General features: G+C 40.7%; 1 long non-coding RNA gene across 1 annotated transcript; it reads right to left on the bottom strand.

Annotated features, from left to right (window-relative positions):
- Window positions 1-5434: 5434 nt before the first annotated feature.
- Window positions 5435-16147, bottom strand: LOC125690862 (uncharacterized). The gene is made up of 3 exons (XR_007375814.1): window positions 15868-16147; window positions 7090-7370; window positions 5435-5949 (listed from the first exon to the last, which is right to left on the bottom strand). It is a non-coding gene; the product is annotated as an uncharacterized LOC125690862 (long non-coding RNA).
- Window positions 16148-17133: the final 986 nt, after the last annotated feature.

The raw sequence follows: 17133 nt of genomic DNA, 5'->3' as shown, positions 1-17133 counted from the left end.
GAGGCATACAGGAAAAGTGCTGGTGTGATAAAGCAGAGGAAATCCAGCTGCATGCTGATAAGCATGAAAGGGTTTTGCGAGTCAACGTGAAGAGGTCCCAGCCTGGTGACTGTGTTCCAATAACGAGTAAATCGCTTGCTACCTTCAGCCCTGGTCAGACACCTTGAAGAAAAGGCTGAAGAGTGTTGTTTGCCACAGCCTGTGGCCTGTTTGTGCTGCCCACAGGTTGTTAAATATTTAACCAAGTCACTAACTATTCACCTCAAAGTCCCTAATTCATTTTAGAGAGTTGTAAGAACTTTGATGTTACTACTGTGTGTGCTTGCAGGCCAGAAGGCCAACTATATACTGGGCTGCATTAAAAAAGGGGTGTCCAGCAGGGAGAGGGAGGTGATTGCCCCCTCTGCTCAGCTGTTGTGAGGCCCCATCTGGAATACTGCTTCCAGGCCAGGTGCCTCCAGCACAAGAAAGATAGAGAGCTCTTGGAACAGGTCCAGAGGAGATTATCAGAAGGCTGGAGCATCTCTCTTATAAAGAAAGCTTGAAAGAAGCTTGGAGAAGAGAAAGCTCCAATGAGACCTCATTGTGGCCTTCCAATACTTGAAGGGGGGAGCATGCAAACAGAAGGGGGAATGGCTGTTTACATGGATTGATAGCACTTGGACAAGGGGAAATGATTAAACAAGGGATATTAAGGTTAGATACTGGGAGGAAGTTTTTCACTCAGAGAGTGGTGACGCACTGGAACAGGTTGCCCAAGGAGGTTGTGGATGCCCCATCCCTGGAGGCATTCAAGGCCAGGCTGGATGTGGCTCTGGGCAGCATGGTCTGCTGGTTGGTGACCCTGCACGTAGCAGGGAGATTGAAACTAGATGACCATTAGGGTCCTTTTCAACCCAGGCCATTCTATGATTCGTTTCAACAAAATGGAAGTAAAGTCTCAGCATTCCACTGCTAAACTGCAAGGCCTCTGGCATTACTGTGGATGGATAATCAGAATTTACAGTATAGAAAGCCAAATAAAACCAATGCTTTACAGTCACCATCCTCAAAGCATCTTTTCCCTCTTCAACTCAAACACTACAGTAGGAGTTCACTGTGCATGCAAGAAGTGAAAAATCAACAACTTTTCTTCCATGAAAGGACTTACATAATTACTACTACTCATTCTTTTTCTTAATTATTTTTCTATTATATCTCTCAATTTTAACATGCCATGTTAAAATTGTGGTGATTCTTAAGATTTTAATCTAGCAGTAAAACGCATTAAAATTCAGTGGCACGATAACTCAAATTCAAAGTGGGAATAAATTGAGGCTATTATGCAATGGAATAAGATACTATGGAAAGTGATAAATGTGTCATACATTTACATTTTTTACATCGTTTCGTAATATCTTCCTAAGAGAGATGTTGTAATTCAACAAAAGTTTGCTGGATTCAGTAATGGAATTACACAACAATATTCCTTGGTCTGTAAAAGCTTAAGAGAAAATATTTCATTGGTTGTTAAAATTGTTTCCAAACTGAAATTTAAATGTTTTCAGTGAGTAAAACCTGCTGCCCACACACATCCTATGTAAGTGGCTCAGAACTGCTCTGAAGTAAAACTTTAATGGTGCATAAGCAAAGGCCCTCTGCGGTAGGGAGAAATGTGGTATAGTCAATCAGAGAACTCAGAGGTCAGGACTTTCAGCTACTAAACTCAAGCATGCATATATCTAGCATATATTTAATGTGTACACACGGAAGTCTGCTTTGTTCTGTCACTTACTGGAAGCCCAAACGGGATATTTCTTTGACTCTGAGTCACCATTGCAAGGATAATCTCAACTTTATGAAATCATACCTCTTCACTCTACAGGAATTATTTCCATATGCTGTGGGATTCAAAATACAGCATCATATAACAGAGAGTCGTTTGAATACATACATTCTGCGGAAAACCTCAGTTCTATAAAAAGTTGTGTAATAAAAAGAAGTTAAAGAGAAGTTTTGCATACAGTTAACTGTTAGTCCTCTGAAATAAAAGCTTAAGTTCTTTTGGCAACTTCAGACTGTTCTGATCAGGAATGAGAAAGCGTGCTGACTTTTTAAGGAGTATTCATACAAATGAGGCCAAACGGAGGAAGAAATTCTTTACTGTGGGGATGGTAAGACACGAGAACAGGCTGCCCAGAGGGGCTGTGGTTGCCCCCTCGCTGGAAGCCTTCAAGGGCAGGCTGGATGGAGCTCCGAGCAACTTGGTCTAGTGGGTGATGTTCCTGCCTATGATCTTAAAAGTACCTTCCAACCTAAATCATTCTATGATTCTATGATTCAATGAAAAAGAATCTTAACAATAATTTCCCCCGAGCATCCACAACAAAAAACAGGTAATATCTTGATATCATGCTATTACAATAGCTAAAACATTTTGTTTGAAGGGCAGTCCATATCTTCAATGATGATTTTCCTCTGTTTAAAAATGTAAAGCCAATAAGATACCCACCTGCAGTTTTCATTTTGGATTCCTTCCTTTATGTCATTCTTTCAGATTACAAATGTTGCGTTGCTGTCTTATAAGTCAGAGACACTGTTATCGAATGTACAAATGCTTACAGGTTGTCAAAACACCCTTTATTAAATTATTCACTTCTTCTCACAAGTAAACTATAAAATTTGGATTCCTTAATTTTTTTTTTCATTTTAGAACATAGATTGAAGCCCCTGGATTACTTTTTTTTTTTTTTTTTAATTGACCATATACTTTTGAAAGAACAAAAGAAAGATGAAAATGAAATGCTTTACTTTGACAGAGGTATTGCAAATACTAATAACTTTCTGTCTCTGATGGATATCTAAGGATCATAACATTTCCATTTAACTACTACATCATACCCAGAACTTTTTTCTGTTATATATATCTCCCACCAGATAAAACTGACCTGATTTCTCTACAGCTAGACATACAACTTTTAATTTAACAAAAAAAAAAAAAAAAAAAAAAAAAAAAAAGCAGGCAGTCATCAGTCTCTGTGACACATCATATCTTCAGGATGAATATCAGCACTGGCCAGAGAGTAGATTTCTACAGAATCTGCTTGCTCAATAAAATCATCAGAAATTCCACATTTTCTATTTGATTTATATATTTCTTGTTTAAAATTGAGCATTCATCCCATTTCCTATTTGCCTTACTGTTCTATTAGCTTAGACTTGAAGAGTTCTACCCTTTTAAATGTCATAGAATAACAGTAATATGTAAGCATCATCAAACACATTTTACAGATCAGTAAGCCCAAGAAACCCAGGTAGAAGTTTTTCATTTAAGAAGTGGAGGTGATAGTTAAAACAGGACCAGATCCCAATCACAAAAATGTAAATACCAGTGCAGAGGAATCAACTTCTGTTTTCAAATCCCTGTTCTCCATGCCATTGAAAAATATACTGTTTACAAGACCAGAGGCTAAACTGAGCATCTGCATTCACATTCAAATATCACTCAAACCAGAGAACTTCATATTTCCATCATAGATGACATATGCAATTTCTCTACACAGACTAAAATGACCCTGAATTCAAGGAGGACAGGATTTCTTTGGTCTTGATTGTTGCTGAAGATGCCCTTTTCTGAAAAATTACGTTCTTTTAACTTTTAATTAAAGAAAAAATTACAAAATAGAATTTAAAGTCAAAAACTGGCAAGAACTAAGGAGGAAGTACATGTTTGTACGAGAGAAGGACACCCTTCCTGAGTGAGTAAAGGGGCACCCAGTGTGTGCTGAGAAGATCAAAGGGAGAGGAGGTACAGATGAAAAGATGACACGGCGGCTGAACTCCTGAGAACAGTTATTTGCACATTTCACACATTTTGAAAACACATTTCATGACTTAAAACCAATCTGTGCACAAGTTTTCCACACCACCACGTTGCAAGGGCATGCCAGTGCATCTCAAAATGTCATCCCAGTGCCAGTGTTTCCATCAGAAGCATGTGTTTACAAACACATACCTACTTATGTGCTTATAAACCTCTTGTAATTCCAGAATTGCTTTCAGACCAATAATACCCAGTAAATGCACCAGCTCCAAGCAGCCTTTAATTTTGGCTAAATTTCAGGCCACTTTGAATACAAGTTTTATGACTGGAACCTTTTCCTACATAAGTTGCTAAATATATTTTCTCACAGGAAACTCTCAGGATTTTCATACTTGTTTGGTAGCTCTGTCACTGGCATTATTTCAGAGGTTACAGACAACATGGTGAAGATACCAGAAATACTACTGAATAAAGGCCTCACTGAGAATGGCAGGCTGCAACACAACAAGATTATATGACAGCAAAGAGCAAAAAGTTCATTTCAACATGAAGGCCTGTGAACTGAGAGGAACTATACTGAGTACATATACATCAGCCTTTGGTCTTTCAATACAAACCCAAATACAGGCAAAGCATCAGCAAGCAACACCAAATGCTTCCGTCTGTAGGCCTCTAAGCTACCCACTTTGAGTGCTTTGTCTTAATTCCCTCAATTTAACTCAAAATCAGATGCTGTATTCCAGTCGTAAAACCAGGGTCATGAAATGACTCTGATTAACAGTAACTCTATCCCTCTCTCTCATACAGAGGAAGAAGAAGAAGACATTTTGTAGAAATTCTGCAAGTGATCATAAAATCATGAGTTTGGAAAATATCTCTAAGGCTATCTAGTCTAACTGTCAGCCTACCACCACCATGCCCACTAATCCCATCCCTCAGTGCCACATCCATGCATTTCTTGAATACCTTCATGATCAGAGACTCCACTATCCTGTTCCAATGCCTTACCACTCTTTCTGAGAATAAATTTTTCTTAACATCCAACCCGAAACTCCCCTGGTGCAACTTGATGCAATTCCCTCTCATCCTGTTACTGTTATGTGGGAGAAAAGGCTGACCCCCCACCTTGCCATAACCTCCTTTCAGGTCGTTGTAAAGTGAATAAGGTCTTCCTGTGCCTCTTCTTCTCCACTGAACAATCCCAGCTCCCTCAGCTGCTCCCCATAAGACTTGTACTCCAGACCCCTCACAGCTTTGTTGCCCTTCTCTGGACATGCTCCAGGGCATTGGTGTTTTTCTTACAGTGAGGCACCCAAAACTGAGCACAGCACTTGAAGTATGGGCTCACCAGTTACTGGGCAGACAGTTAAAGAATGGTAACAGGACAATAAAAGGGGCAGCAAACTGGCAGAAATAGATGGGAACTAGTTGTCAAAAGTTCCTTAACCAGCATTGTCAGAAAAGCCAACACAGACCAGCATTAAATCTTCTTAGACATGGCCAAATCTTAGGAAAGCTGGTTCAGGCTGAAGTTCCTGAATCTCTTACTCTTTTATTCATGACTTGAAGTAACAAAAACATTTTATACAGAAGCATGATTGTTATGTTGATGATGTCCCTCCAACTATTTACAGAAGCAGTGCCAAGATACCACAAGAAAGACTGAGCATAAAGTATTTCCAGTACATCAAAAAGCAGGAAGTATGGTAAATCTTCCCACTAGAAAGGACTGATCTCATGAGATTCCCAGCTCAGCTCCTTAACTCTTGCCGTCCCAGTGGTTCAGAGAGTAAAACATACCAATTTACATTAATTCTGAGGCAAGCTAACAGTAAAATGGTGGAAATCGTTGATTTGTGGGAGTTTGAATCTGTTCACTGATTGAGAGTGAGGAAAGCTGAATTTCCAGCCATTTCAGTTCCATCCCCAGTTTGGCCTGCTCTCTCACCAATTGCAGCTTGTGGTAATACATTCTTTGGAGCTCAACAAAAGCATGCATTTTGCTGTGCTCTGCTGAGCTGTGTGCAAGGGGAAGAGGGCAGTGTAGGCCTGGAGGATGGGGAAACAAAACCGTTCGTGAAATGCCTGAGGTTTGTCCAGCAGGCAGCAGCAGCTGGGAACCACTTCCATATCTGCTCCTGGAGTTTCTGGGGAAAAAAAAGAAGTCAGTGCTGTAGCATCATCTGCATAGGTCATGGTAACCAATGCTTCCATCCAGGGCAGCATCCTGCCTGCAGCAGGGGTGAAAGGAAAGAGATGAAGGGCACCCATAGCCTATTTGCAGAACTGGCACCAAACAGGCTTAAGTCTTGCTCCTACACGGGATATAATGATCTATAGTAAGTCTATGGAAACAGTAAATGGACTGCTGTGAGGAATTATGCTTCATAGCAGTTAAGGTGACAGGCTGGTAGCTCAGCTACAACTCATGGCAACTCTGGAGCTTCCTGGTCCCCATGAGCCCTTCCTTCCCCTGACTACCTTGCATCCTGCTCTGCCTCCTGCTCTCCACTATATCTTGGAGAAAAGTGATACTACTTCAAGCCCATGAAATCTCCAAATCTTGAAGATTTCCTACAGATGTTAGTATCAAGGGAAAATGTCCTTCCTCATGTGAAATACTGCATATCAAAACAAAGGCATTTCAGAGACAAGCAAAGAAGAAATGTGTCTAGCTCACAGCTGAGTGATTATTTTCCACATAGGCTCCCTAGAGGCTCTTTCATACCACAGTCTTCAACTACACAGGGATTGAACCCCACATGTGATTTTTCTCCTCTCTTGACGAGAAGCCTCTGTATTGTCTGCTATTAATGATCTCCAAGTTCTCAGCTTGGCAAAACAAAGGGGGCTATTTACACTGCCTTATACAGGGAACTAAGTCAATTGACTTAGGAAATGATACTCCTTTCTGGGTGAGGCTCCTTCACAGTATAAGTCTGGCAGATCTCTTCAGAGCTAATTTTTCAGAGAAAAATTTCCACTGCTGTCATGTCCCTCTTCTCTGCCCCTTCCTTATTGTGGTGGGATAAGCAACAGCATGGGGAGAAGAAGCAAGAACACAGTACATGGAGCTAGCATGCATCTCAGAAGTTAGTATCTCCATCAGCAAGTCTTAGCATCATCAGCATGAAATCTTAGGTCTTAAATACATGGGCACTGTTTGGGAAAGCATCCCTAGTGCAAGATATCAAGTAGTGATACACATGATGGGAATGAGTTAAAGTTCTTTCTGAGTGAGTTGGGCTAATGTACACAGAGAAAGTAAAACTCATGCTTGTGCATACCTTATCCATCTCTGAGCTGCCAGTAAGGGGAATGCCTCTTATACACATGATGAAGTTGCTGGCTTGTTCTCCAGCCTCCTCCTTCCTTCTCTTTCTACTGTAGCTGGGCTGCTCTTATAGTGACCAATCTGAAGCATTCAGAAAAATAATACCAGGCTTGAATCTTTTTTCCTTAGTGCCTGCAGTTCTCTCATTTTTTTTGTTATCCATTGGACATTTCATAAGGTCTTAGATTTTTCCTAAGTCCTCATCTCACATTAGGTGACTGTCTTTGACAAAACCTATGTAAAAGAGATGGATTTGCATCAGTGTGGAAAAAAAACAATTTTGTATCAGTGAAGAAGAGCATAAACAGATTTTAGCTGGCATTTCAGAGTCTATACCATTCATTGTTTCAGCTGTCAGAATGATCCCTGGATGTGTTCTGACAACAAGATACGGATTGCTTGGGCATGATAAGGAAGTAACTTTTCTACCTGGGTTTAAACATCTCCATTTCATTTCATAGGAACCATTTGAACAGATTGCAAGGTGAGGGGATGGATTAGAGAATACAGGTCTCTTAATCTGGACCATCGGCAACCAGTTCTATGCATTTTACTGTGCCTTTAGACACAGTCTTGCTTCTCTATCCCTGTCAGAAGCAAGCTGGTAGGATTATCGAAATGCATTTGCTTACGCCAGAGCAAAGGCAGGCAGGCAGGCAGGCTTAATCCTCCTTCAGCTTGTCTCAGCCTCACTGCAGAGCCGGCCACTGGAAGGCAGCTCATCAAATGGCTGTAATGTGACCAAGTTTCCCAGCCCTGAGGATGATAGGCTTTAAAATAAACTGACGCAAGCCATTCCTAAATCAAACTAAGCATTCATATCACATTAAAACTTCTTTGAAGTGTCAGAAAAGGCCCATTTTTCAGTAAATGAAGAAACTTTGGATAATACTGTAGATTTTTCTCATGCTGTGAGGAAGTCATGCAGGACTTTGGATTTATTATACTAATGCTAATAGGCACGTATAAAGGTTTGAGTAATACTTTTTGATGTATTTGCTAATTGCCTTAAATTTTGCCATACATAGGCACATTTTATTTAATATGGAGACAAGCCCAGTAAAAGCACATGAATGGCAAAACAGATTAAATCAAACAAAAGCTACCTTACTCTCTGCTAGACAATGTCACTTCTACCGCAGATGTTCTGGTCAAAGAAGACATACTGCAAAATTTTACCCTGGAGTAGCTCACTCCCAGTTATATTACTCCAAAGTAACTTCTTTCGGTGTCAAAGCTACCAGAGATCACATTCCTGAACCAGAACCATCTGAATGTCACAGAACCTTGTGACAAAGTCCCCCAAAGTTTTATATTACATATATGTTATATAGTTTATACATATAAAATAGACTGTCCATGTGTGCATGTTACAGTGACAAGGATATTTACCAGGGTTTTCCAAACATATGCAACAGAAGAAAGGAAATGATTAAATTTTCTCCTGTGAAATAAACATTATGCACTATGGAAACAGCAAGGGTTACCAAACAATTTCAGTACTCCTTTGTCCCTTGCATACCTGAGGACTATGTTAAGCACATAAATGACATTTAAAGACACATAGAGCCAGAAAAGTCTTCTTTGTCCTAGAACAGCACTCCTTTTTAACAAAAATATTGTCAGATTAATGAGTCTTTCAAGAGACATAAGTTACTGAAATGCTTATTAATAATATTTTGATTTAATCAATGACAAAATGAGTTAGCAGCAGATTTTTCCATATTATCTCAATTTTTATCTTCCTATTTTAATTAAAATAATACTATCCTTTTCCTACTAAAGCAGCCGTTCTTAATATTTAAACAACAACAGGACAAGTTTTCTGACTCCCAGATGACAGAATAATTAGAATCATAGAATCCTTAGAGTTAGAAGGGACCTCTGAGGGCCACCTAGTCCAACTGCCCTGCAATGAACAAGGACACTACAGCTAGATCAGGTTGCCCATGGCCTGATCCAGTCTCACCTTGAAAGTCTCCAGGAACAGGGCATCAACTGCATCACTAAGTAACCTGCTCCAGTGCCTTACCACCCTCACTGTAAAAGATTTTTTCCTTATATCTATCCTAAATCTACACTCTTTGAGCTTGAAACCATTTCCCCTTGATCTATCACCACAGACCCTGCTAAAGAATCTAATAAGTCACTGATTTTCAACCTGTAGTAATACTATAACATACAAAGAAATGTTCCTCCCAGCAAAAGAAAAAAAAAAAAAGGGGGGGGGGGAGGGGGGAGGCAAAATGTGCTTCAAATGCATGGATGACATGTCAGCAACTTTTACGAAGACAGAGCAAAGATGTGATTCATCCTACCAGTATGTTTTCACATCCAAAGAAACACAGAAGTCAATTTCAGATCTGAAATGAATCAGATCTCCGGGTGTCAGATTCATAGGCCAGAGAATGGGGCCAGCTCCTTGTTTACAAGGGGCACACAGCAGAGAAGTGAGCAAAGCCTTTGTTGTGTTTTTTGGAAAGGCCAGGGCTACTCAGACTTGGCCAGTATGTCAGATTCAACCATTTCTTCCCTCTAGCTCAGAAATAATATTAGTCTGTTTTCCCTTTTTTAATGTCCTTTCAACCATGCTGCTATTTTTACGCTTCACTTGCTGGCACACGGATCAATCACCATAGGACTTGATTTACAACCTGTATTCCAGACATTGCTTCCAGCAAGGCGGGGAATAGGGACAAGTGTATTTAAACACCCATTGTGCAGTGTCTTGATTTGGCTCCAGGAGACATTTGAAAATGTAAGGCCAAGGAAAGAAGCTGGTTCCTCTACCATTTATACCAATTAACTTCTGAGTACAAAATTAGTTTGACTGCTTCCATAGCGTGAACCGGAGACTTTCAGAACTTGTCAGTGAGTCCTTCAAAGGGCAGTTTTGTTTTCCTAACACATATTGCACAATCCTGAAACTCATTATGGCTAGATTTTCTAAATTAAAAGAAAAAAATTGTTTTATTGGAAAAAGAAAACCTGACATCCCACATAATGTATTGACCCAATCAGAGAAACATCTAGTGTAAAGTCAACAAACGACCTCCACCTCACATAGTGCATGGGGCACTAACAACATCTCTGAGCAGAGCACAATCTTTGTTTTATCTCTGAGAAATGATTTTATCTGTGCCCACATAAAATCCACTGCTTGCAGACCCCATCCAAGAGAAGATACAAAAAACAGACCCCTTCCACAACTACCTAGAACTCCTGGGTAGGGAAGCTCATACAGAGGCAGAGGCGACCTGAAAGCTCTTTAAGCTGATGAGGATACAACTGGCAGCAGGTGAATGTCCCTTTCTGGCCACAGGTCGTGGTGCCAGCCTAGGGGCAGTTCCCCTAGCACAGCAGAAAAGTGAGGCTCAGAATGACTTTTCCAAAGGCTATTACATCTTGGTTGGGATTGATCCCATAAGTCTGAAAGTCAGGTCTGCTTTTGACAGTGATATCAGCTTAGACTCCACTCCCTTACTGAAAGCTACTCAGCGAGATGTCCAGAAAAGCTGCCATGCACACAGCAGCCCAAAGCTCTTACATATACTGGAGCTTGTAGGTTCTTTTCAGTGCATTTTTTGCCTGGATTAATAACAATGCTGGACAACAAAGCTCACAATATACAGCTGATGTAATGGACACCATCCTTGTAGTCTTCAGAAATCAGTAGGTCAGCCATTACATGGATATACCAATCCCTGTATAGATATAAATTAAAGACTTTAATGATTATGAGTCCACCTCATTATACTCAGGAGTTTTAATTACTAAACTGAAACAAAAACCTAAACAAAATCAAGCAATCCTAAATGAATAAAAAACAAATCTTTCTTAAGCTATCCTTTTCCCTATTATTTCTTGTTCACCTATTATTACTTATGGTACAGCAACAGTGCAGTAGCACTGATAATCAATGGCTGACCACCATTGCTTTGCCTCTCATTCTATGGGGCTTGTTTAATCACAAACACTGATGAGAGGAAGGGTACAAATCGTGGTAGAGAAGGGTAGACCTGTAAGGGGCTTTCAGGCACCTGGTTTCTACTCAGTCTCAGTCGGAGTTTAGCAGTGTTTTCGTGGATCCAGCCTAGACAGAAATCACCATGTGAGGCTTGAGAAAACAACTTTTCATGTATTACCAAGGAGTCAGATGACCTTTTGCATCCCTCCCTCCAGGCTCTCTTTGAGAAACAGTCTGAGGAAAGTGCTCTTAAAGATTTTCTTCCTGCTTTCCTGACACAGAGGCAGACTGAGCATGGAAGACAATGCACCAAGAGGTGAGTGCTTAACTCAGTTTTTTGCCTCCTCCATGCCCAAAAGAGTAAAACTTTTGCCTTTAGACCCAGAGGCTTGTTACAGTCCTGTGCTCTCTACATACCCAACCTAAGATGATGATGATGAAGATGCTGCTGGAATCTCCCCTCAGGATAAAGTAGAAGTGTAGGACTTTGTTTGGGTCTAATCCTTGTAGGGACAGAGAATGAAAGCAAAGGATCCCTTCCGTCACAGAGGAATGCAAAACAACCTTTCTACTGGAGAAATAGATACTCCAGAGGGCGCATAATGAAGACGGAACTGCATCACCACTTTATTTCATATCCACACAGCAGTTGGTTAGATGAAGCAACACCTCACTGAACATTGAACTTGTATTATAGAGGTGAAAGACTTTGGGGGGCATTGGAGGCAGAATGATTTGACCACATTTATTGCTGTGATTAGACTACTTCCACAACAAATCTGTCTTCACATACTGCTAAAATGTGCTACTGTGCTCTGTGCTTATCCCTGCCAAAACACTGAGGTTACTGCTGAGAGGAATTTTGCTTCTTTTGCTTTTGTCTTGAGCTCCTCAGAAATTAGCATAGCTGCAAGATGTTCTCAGTATGGACTTCTATCAAGCTAGTCATCTTCAGCTATAAGACTGCAGTTTTAGAAGAGGTTTAGGAAGAAATCTTGGGAGATGCCAACATTTCCAGAACAAGAAGGTAGCACTAGACCTATCAGCAAAATATTGAGTTGTTCTCTTTAGATGCAAGTTTTATCTAATCAGGTCAGATTTGGAGATGGATTGTTTCAGATTTGAGAGGCTTGAGAGATTGATTCAGTTTTGAATCTGGAAAGCAAGGAAGGAAGCCAGAAAACTGGAAAAGCAAAATCTTGGTGGAGAAGAAGGTACTATAAAGGTCTGAGGAACATAAAGCCATTTTCAGTTCCTGTTCTGCAATCCTGATCCACAATGAAAAGCAGGAGGAAAAACTTTACATTTCTGGGAAGAAAAAAAATCAGATTTGTACCCATACAGTTCTACACCCCTTTCCATTTCCATTCTGTATTCCTTCTGCAACACCACCATTCCTCAGTTGGTTAAAGGCACATGGGTCTGAGCAGAGGTGATACCATGACTGTTGCCAGGCTGTCTCTGCCACACTTCCCATGCTGGCTGCTGCCCAAGGTGGAGGTGAGCTCAGAGAAAGGATGAAATTTAGCTCTTAAAGGAGTTAACGATTCCAGCAAGGGCTGAGGCACTTTGCTCTGTAAAGAGCAAAATCCTCTCCCCACCATGGGAACTGTGAAGGCACTGTGAGACCACAGAAACTCCCTGGCAGCATTTTCAGAAAGGGGAACCTTTTCACTGATGTTTGACTCCAGCCACAATTGTTTCATTTCTGAGTAAGGTTATTAATTTTTTGAATATATTATTGTTTTAGAAGGCTCTGTTAAACACTCTAGTAGTAAAAAAATAAAAAACAAAACAACAACAAAACCAGCTTTTTCAATTATAATTAAAAAAAAAAACAATGAAAAAAAGGCACTGAAATCTTACAGTGTAAGAACAAGAATAAACAGTGCCCTCATGATTAAGTTCCTGTTTTTAATTAGACCGTGACAGCATGCTTCACTGGGCAATGAGGCCATTGTCTTCCACTTAGAGGTAGGAGTACCATGCTTCTAAGCTGGTTATAAGCAGATATATCAGTGATAAGAGTGAAATGGAGGCGTGCATAGCCCAAGCACTGCTACCCTGGAGATAGAATCTTCCTTCATAAAATGAGTGCCCAAAAGCAGTCCTGAAAATTCCACCATTATTGAGTACAAACAAAATATGTCTTTTGGTTGGTTCACTGGCTTTTTTCCATTCAAAATCTTTGGGGCTTGCCTGAAGCTAAGGGACTCTGGTCAATAAAGATTTTGATCATTAAAATGGCAACTAGAGGCAGTCATGAGACTTCTGACAACATGCTATTTCACTGGAAAACACCAGTTTGTTGGGGCCAGAAATCTTCACATTAAAACACACCTGCTTCAGTGAAATAGTATCAAACCACAGATTGCTTTCCAGCTGAGAGCTGCTTGGCTTCCTAACAGCTAGCCTGGTGGGCTGCTTGGGACACGGGGTGTGGGCCTGCTGCCACCAAGCCCAATAGAACTGGGAGACCTGGCTGAAGTCAGCAGTCCCCAAGCGTAAACTTCCAGCCCCAGCTCTGGCTTGACATCTTGCTCTATAACAGGCAGCAGCAAGGCTGGAAAGAAGCATGTTCTGGGGAGCACATTTTATTTTGGAAATACTATGCATCACTGTTTCCTATTCCTAATTTTTTTCCCCCCATAAAGTTCTCTTTTGTGGGCAGTTTTGAAATAACTGGTTTCATTCCAAATCAGAACTAAACCAAATGTCAGAATTTCCCACGAACCAGGCAGGAATTTGATAATTTGGCCAGTCTTTCTGGTAATAATCCAGAGTGTTTTTGTTGTGTTTTTTTTTTTTTTTTTCCAGTTACATTGAATGTGATTCTTAATGGCAATGAGAAGTCTGGATTTCTGTATAGCTTTGAGTGCTTCTCAAAGCACTTCCCAAAAAGAAATAAAAATTGCCCTCAGCTGCCAGTAGGCAAAGGCACAAGCAGTACCTGGGCTGGATGAGATGCCATGTGTCAGACTCCTGGTCTCTACCTTATTAAATTAAGCAATATTAACAATATTATTATTATTATATATAATATAATTATTAACAATAACAATGTTTCAGAATAAGATGGGCCAGTGCAGAGCACACACTTATCCGATCAGAAATGCAGCTATTTGCTTGAACTGTCATTTTCTTACCTTTTTATTGCTGTCCTATATTGCTGAGGCAGTGGCACAGGCTGCCCAGGGAGGTGGTGGAGTCACCATCCCTGGAGGTGTTCAAACCGTGCGGATGTGACACTAAGGGACATGGTCAGCGGGCATGGTGGGGATGGGCTGACGATTGGACTAGATGATCTTAGTGATCTGTCCAACCTTAATGATTCTATGAACTTATTATTCTATGACCTTATGAAGCAATAAAGAATATCTGGAGAGGGAAAATACAAATCACCAGCAGTCAAACCCGTAACATGTGAAAAACTAAGAGGGCAATGGTTACATGTCTGTGGACATTTATATCAACAAAGGAATTGCCACACCCCGGATGTGAGATCAGTTCTTAAGAGTTCACAATTTTCTAAGCTACTGCCACACTCTGACAGCCCTGCCCTTGGCAGAAGATGGGGCTGGTGGGCTTTGAGGTCCCTTCCAACCCAGGCCATTATGTGATTCTATAAACTGTATGGTCACTGCTTACTCAACCCCATTTAAGTAGGAGTATTCCTGTATCTAAGCAGTTCCCAAGACTAGAGCACCCGGAAATGATGACAATTGGAAAGGTGCGGGAAAGAAGAACAAGTTCAGTAGAAAGCATTAATAGATGGCTTTCAACAAGGGAACATGCCTTTAAATGAACATAGAGCCCTGTCAAAGAAAAAAATATTCAGATTCATTCAGATTTTGCTTACAACCACTTCATTCCAATGACTTGTGAGAGCTACACAGGATTTATGCTTCAGAGGCAACTGATTCCAGCTGAGCTGATATATAAACTTGCTTTGGTAGACAGCTCGCGAGCGCCGGAAATTACTGGTTTGTATCCAAAACTCACTGTAGTTAAAGTAGAAACATGGAGAAAGCATTACAAGCTGTCTGTGACTATGCTGTAGCAAATCACTAAGGCTTTTGGTATGTTTGCTTCAAAATAGTTCTGGGCTTTCTATGGATACTCCATCACAAGAGACGTGCTATGCTTCTTAATTTAATTCTCAGAGAATCCCACAGAACACTGTTCTCCTGGGGCTGTCAACCACGATTTGCTTTCCAGAGTGAAGAATGCATGGGAGAAAGTACCTGAAACCACAGGTTTTTGAGGGCAGCATGTCAAAGAGAAGACCTGCGGTTCCTCTCTGCCTCTGGAAGACAGTGAGGTACACAGGGCTGCACACCTTGGCACGTGCTCCCAGGGTTTGAGAACTACTCTGCTGTACATTTCTCACCTTTCTGAGAGCCAAACAAAAGAAAGATGCTCTGTGTCTGTGACAAATTTCTGTGAATTTGCCATCCTGTGGTCTGGAAGGCAAAAGTGCACCCTGTCATACTTCCTATTAACTCTAAACCCTGGCTTAAATCCCAGCTCATGGCAAAACAGCACTGAGGGTGGACTGTGTTTGTGCATCTCTCACTCTTCTATCTCACCACATGAGGACCCCAGTCTTCTGAGCTTAATTTGAGCTAGAGGAGCACATGCATTGCCACCTTTCAGTGAGCAAGTAGACTTCAAGTAGATTTTCTGGCAAAAAAAAAAAAAAAAAAAAAAAAAAGAAAAAGAAAAGCAGCTCTCAGATAAATTATGCATATAGGAAAATGTTACCTCCTGATTTCTTGGAAGTCTCAAAGGTATCTCCCAACTCCTGCCAGCAAGTTGCAGGCATGCAGCACAAGAATGAGGTGCTTGCAAACATGCAAACAGCCTGGCAGCAAATTCAGTCAGGGTTGGCCATCTGCACTTGTGTCACCTGCAAGGCTAGATTTCCGCTCTTCTCTATTAATGAGGTTAATAAGTAGAGCCACATGCTCCCCTTGTGTGTAATATACAAGGCATGTAGAATGCACAGCAGAATCTAATGGTCCTTTTTTTCTTTTTTAAGCATTTAAAAGAGCAGAAGGAAAAAAAAAAAAAAAAAAACTGAGACCATCAGATCAACAGGAATCCCTCCATCTTTCTGCTCATCACTTCAAGCTGTTAAAATGAAGCCCTGACAGCAACATTATCAGTCATTCACCTTTATCACTAATGTGATTGGCATCAGATGATCGCACTGATTTCATCAAAGGAACAGCCACAGAACCTGTAACACGTTACTGCTGATTGGGAGGGCTGCAGAGAAGAGACATCAGAGTGATGACGGAAAAATATGGAGAAAGAAAAAAGAAGAAATGAGCATCACAAACACTGACTCTCTTTTTGAGGGAAATAGTTTCCCACTTGTTCTGATGCAAGAAAGAAGGAAAAAAAAGAGGTACAATATGGTTTAGTAAATAGCCTCCACAGTCTAGCCTTGCTACTTGTATAAACCTTTCATTCATATCTTGAGATACAAAAAGGGATATAAATAAACCCTAAATATAAATCAGAGGCTACTGAACCATAACTAAAACTATAATTTGGTTCTCCCCACAGAATAAGTTGGATCAGAGTTTCTATATAGATTTTCTTCCAGCAAGAGAGTGACTTGCACATAACTTTTTGCTGCTATGCCAGAATAGCCCCCAAAGCAGATCATCTGCCATTTCAGATGCATTCCTAGAAAACTATCCTCTATCTTCAACAGTGGCTGTTATTGATGGCAGTGATCCTTTGCTCCTGCAAAATGTGTGTTATGCCCTTTCACAATGCACAGGTCCATCTTTTCAAAGGTTTGAGGATTTCATATTTAAAAGATTTCATCAAATCAACATGAGGGCCAGCAGTGGTACATAATGGCTCTTACAACCACAGCTGGGGATATTATTTCACAGGTCATTTGGCAAAAGCCACACAATCTTATGGGCTTTAAAACAGCATTTTAATGGAAAGAAAAGGTGGAGAGTGTCTTTTCAATCTTTGACCTCCCAGTTTCTACCTCTCAGTTGCCCT

The sequence above is a fragment of the Lagopus muta genome, chromosome 3 (assembly GCF_023343835.1).
Source record: "Lagopus muta isolate bLagMut1 chromosome 3, bLagMut1 primary, whole genome shotgun sequence".
Lineage (NCBI taxonomy): Eukaryota > Metazoa > Chordata > Aves > Galliformes > Phasianidae > Lagopus > Lagopus muta.
This window is presented reverse-complemented; position numbering and strand designations above follow the sequence as displayed.